Consider the following 5,030-nt stretch of genomic DNA (forward strand, 5'->3'; position numbering starts at 1 on the left):
TGTGATCTGCACTGTTCGCTCCGATTTACAGACAGAAATTATTTTCAGAACTGCTTTAAATTATACACAAGTGTCAGAACTACTTGAAATTATATACGAGTGTTATCAAATTTTATACTGCTCATGGATAATTCACTACAATGAAGCAAAACTCATCATATAAACCTAGGAGCAAAAGTAATTGCTTCCATGGGTTTGCAAATGTAATGTAAGTCATGAAAACTTAGGTACGGGGCAAATTTGAACTCTGGGTTAGGCCCAGTCTCACCCACAGTAATGCATTTGTTGTGGCTACATCAGTGGAAACCTCTTGTATAAACATGGAAAACAATGAATTCCCAAATACTTTTGACCTAAGAGCTACCCTCAGAACTGTCACAGATCACCACGTGCTGAAAGCACTAGGCAGATCTGCAGCCCCCTTACTGGGATGTCAGAGACCACTTGGAGTCCACAGTTTGGAAACCACTTGTTTGTACCAGAGAAGCTTCTTGAAATCAAGGTGAGCTGAGCAGGCAGTTGCTTGCAGAGGCTGACAGCAAGGCTCAGTGCTCATCCCCACTGCAGGGTATGAAGGGATGCTGAAGTTCCTCTCCTTGAAGGTCCCAGCCTACACAAGAGCTTTGCCTATCATCGGCCCATTTTCCATCTATATTCTGTACAGCTCTGTTTTGCCACTAGATCAGATGTTAATGCACCAAGTGTTCCCAACTGAGGGGGGGGAAGTGAGAGATTGGAATGAACCAAAGGCTTTAATATGGTAACAGTTATCAAAATGTGATAGCTAATAAACAATCCTCTGTAATGGGCTGATCTGCAACTCCACAGGACTTTGCCAACTTAGAATTCTGAATTTGCATTGATTGCTTTTTGCATATACCCGGAGACTCCTCCAACTTTGCAACTCCTGAAGCATAACAATTCCCCATCTCCAACATTGCTGAGGCTCTGGAGCTTTAAGGAAAGAGGGTTTGCAGAGCTTTTCCAGGTAACAGACTGTCACCTGCTGGGAAGGAGCAATGGAAGGAATCCACTCCAGAGCCCAGATTGCTGCTTAAGGGCCATGAATCATAATTCACATCTCTTTAAAGGAAGACAAAGACATAACTCGGTGCAACTAGAGCTAAAGGAGATGCATTTGTTTATGACTGGTAAATCTAGTCTATACATAAAATCTGTTAAATTTTTCATCAAGCTGCAGGATAGATCTCTTTAGCACGTGTGCAGGGGGGAAAGATTCAAGGCCCAGTCCCCAGAATAGAGGTCTGGGACTCCTCTGTCTGCTCCTTAGGGACACTAGCACAGAGGCTGTTTGCAATGGTTGTTCCCTGTGATCTTGAATGCTAAACAGTCTTTAAAGTTGCTGCCAGGTTTCATTTCACAGATGCAGACTGCTCTGCTGCAGGCAGCACAGCCCCTGTGCAGGGCACAAATATTTCTACAGCTGCAAGAAGTGTCAAAAGATCCTTTTGGTAAATAGCATCAAGCCCAAAGATTTCGCAGGGTTCGTTAAGCAGATTTAACCATCTTCTTCCTCCATTTTATTCCTGTGGTGGAAGATACAGTAATTACTCCACTACTCCACAGGGCTACACAGCAGAACCAATCCATGCTAATCATGGCTTTACTGCATGCTCAATATATGATCTTAGCTAGAACAGCCTCACTGATCTGCAGTTTATCTATTCCAAACAGATGATAGGAGTCCAATAATGTGCATTAAAGCATTTATTATGGGCATTTGTATTACAATAGAATCCTGGGGCATCATTGTGTTCGGGCACTGGTCGATTAGACTGGGCTGGTGACAGCAGCTGCCCTAAGAGAATTCATAATCAGAGGAGAGGAGAAAGGAAGTCCCTGTGTGCCCAGATGGGGAAGGGCAGCACTGAGACTTGCTCAGGGTGCCAAAGGACTGTGGCAGGGTGACCGGTGAAGCTCTCCCATGCTGCCTTGTAATGACTGATCCAAATACTCCCCATGCCTAGAGATGCTTTGCTATTGAGCATGATACATTCATGTCACACACATGAAAAGCCAAATGTAATGGGAAATTATTATCTTGCAATAAGCCACATTGGAAGGTTTTACCAATATTTGTTAGAAAGCATGCAGATAGCCTCTGTGTTCCAACTCATTAGTTCTCCAGAGCTCCCTTGCCAAGCCTTTGCCTAAAGCAAACACCCAGAGTGAGGCAGGCATAACCTAGAGCAGGTTGCAGCAATCAGAAATAGCAATGCTACCCCACTGACCCCTAATGCTGCTCTTCACCAACACCACAAGGAACAGGAGCTAAACAGTGTCCCTGATCCCAACCCACCCGAACCCAGACAATGCATGAGGAATTCATGCTTTTGTTTTTCTCAAGCCATTGCACCAGCTCTGGGGGATTTCTGAGAACACTCTGACCTGTTGGTGCAGCCACTTCCGTCCCAGGTAGGGACAGTCTCTGGGGAATCACATTTTGTAATTTAGTCTCGTCAACAACTTGGTAAAGGACAAATATCTTGGAAAGAAAACACAAACAGTACAGATGATTAAAGAGCTGACACGATTCAAATCCCCAGAACAGCATGAGATTCCAGAGGGGGGACATGCAGAGATGGCTTTCCTATAAAGACAGCACTTACAACAGGGGTGATTTCCTTCCAAAACAGTTCAGTCGCCCATTATTTTTAGACTACTACTTTGCATCTATTCCTCTCGATAGGCCAATTCTTCCTCTCAGTCGCATCCCTCAGGGAAGTCGTAATCGTCTGTCTGCTTCCCTGGGAACGATATCCGCTCCAAATCCAGATTTATGACTTGGCTAAGAGAGCTAAAGAAAGTAGACAAGGAATGACTTGGTCAAATAAGATATAGCTGTGATCAGTAGCACAAGTGCCAAGGGAAATCCTGGAGGAGAGGAGAAAGAGATTTGAATGGGCTCTGCTCAAAACCACCTGCTAATGTGTGATGCTTTGGCAGCACTGTAAAGATACAAAGACACATCCATGCATATGTATTTGAGAGAACAATACTCTCTCCTAAGCTAAGCTCTATAGTTGAGTCAGGAAATTGCACTGGTATTTGTTTCCCATGGACATCTTTCTCCCTCACCTCCATGTGAAAGCCAACAGCATCTCCTACCAGCAACAGTCCTTTGACACTTCTCTGTAACATCATCAAGGAAAGCACTTCATTCTCCTGTGTCTTCTACACACAGCCACACTGTCACACACAGCACAGGTCCGCAGCACTGCCCAAAAGCTGTTGGGATTTTGATACCAAGGCACAACCTCAGGCAGAGATAACCACCCACTTTCAAAATCCAGCTTGTGATGCCAAAGAGCCTGCGGAGGCTTCACTTCTACCGGGTGGATGTGCCTGACGCACTCACAGCTCTGACTGCACAAGACAATGACATATAACATTTTAAAATCCACGTATTCTTCTTCATTTTTTCCAGTATTTTTCCTCTTGAATTTCTGTCTTCAGGGACATGATATCCCAAGGCTGAAGCTTCAGTTCTGGACCAGTTAAAATATGTTAGGCTACCGTTCTGGCTAATAAACTTTGGTTCTAGTTGCCACAGGTGTGCTGTGCAGGGAGTCTGAGCAGCACAGGTGGGTCTGCATTCATCCTGCTCAGCTCCAAGACCCAAGCTATGGCACATAGCTTTGGACCACAGCCACTGGGACTCACCTCAGGAAAGCCAGGTCTGACCAAGGGTAAATTAAACCTTGGACTGAGTGAAGCACCCTCTTCCTTCCTTGACTAGATACAAAGCAGGAGTTTCAGATGCTGAACCTGCACAGGATAAGCCCAGGCTGCCATGTGTGTTTGGACCCTGGATAAAATGAATGAAGCAGTTCTTGGCTGATGGCTTTGGCTGCCACACTTCACAAGGTTAAGGCGAGAAAAATAAATAACATTCAATATTTTCACACATGAATGGTGGAAGAGGCCACAGGCACATTTAATCTCGTGAAGCAGCAAGATTTAAACCTCACCTTGCCTATGCAAAATGGCTGGAAATAGTTCTCTGACCCCAGCTGACTTCTCTTGATTTATAGCCTGTGTCACTTTTATTTTGGTTACTGTGAACACAGTTGCTATTCTGTGCCCTGATGCAACATCACCGAGAGCCAAGGCATCAAACCAGCCTGGGAATCACACCAGGAAAAAATACCAGTTTAAGACTTGCCAGATGAAGACTAGAAAATGATGAAAAATACTTTGGTGGCACTTGGAAGGGTGGCAGATGAATGGTGCCATAACCAAAACTCCAGACAGTGCAGAATTAGCTCACCACAAGCTTAAATTAAACCTTCTCCCTAATAGACCACGGTGTGACACAGGCTGGAGGTGCACAGCACAGCAGCCCCACGGCTCAGCACGGCTCAGCACAGTCCCGGGCGCTGGCAGCTGCAGTCTCTCTTGCTCAAAATAGCTCCTGGAGTGAACGCTCCCAGACAACATGGCGATAGTTTGCAAAGATGAAATGTGACATTGAATCAGATCCCAGGCATCTTCTCAGCTCTGTGATTACAGCATAAATCCCATAGAATACTTACCATGTTGGAAAACGAATTACATCTGAAATAAGTTAATGGGTTTTCCCCAGGGAATAAAAGCCTCCTCCCTTTCCTACATGTATCACACAAGGATTCAAAAATGGGACAGAGGCAGAGCTCTTAATTTCAGCCTGTTGGTCTGTAGACACACTGTATGGATATGGAATTAAATGGCTGTCCCTTTGGGAATAGTCCAGCCACTCCCCAGTGGTGTGGAGGATAATGCCGCTGAAGGAGCCTTTGCAGACCCAGAGCTTGTCTCCATTGAGAGACATTCCACTTATGCAGCCAGGACATGGGCAGAGCAGCTTGAGCTGTCGTGTGCCATTCCTGGGTTGAGACAGATGCAGCAGCTCGGGCAGCAATCAGTGCTGCAAAGTAATGCAGGAAATTAAAAGGAAAACAGGAGCAACTTGCAATAACCCAAACCATCTCAGGTGGAGAGATCGAGCCAAGGAAAATCATATTTGCATT

This window comes from Nestor notabilis, unplaced genomic scaffold (assembly GCF_000696875.1).
Source record: "Nestor notabilis isolate BGI_N333 unplaced genomic scaffold, ASM69687v1 scaffold11128, whole genome shotgun sequence".
Lineage (NCBI taxonomy): Eukaryota > Metazoa > Chordata > Aves > Psittaciformes > Psittacidae > Nestor > Nestor notabilis.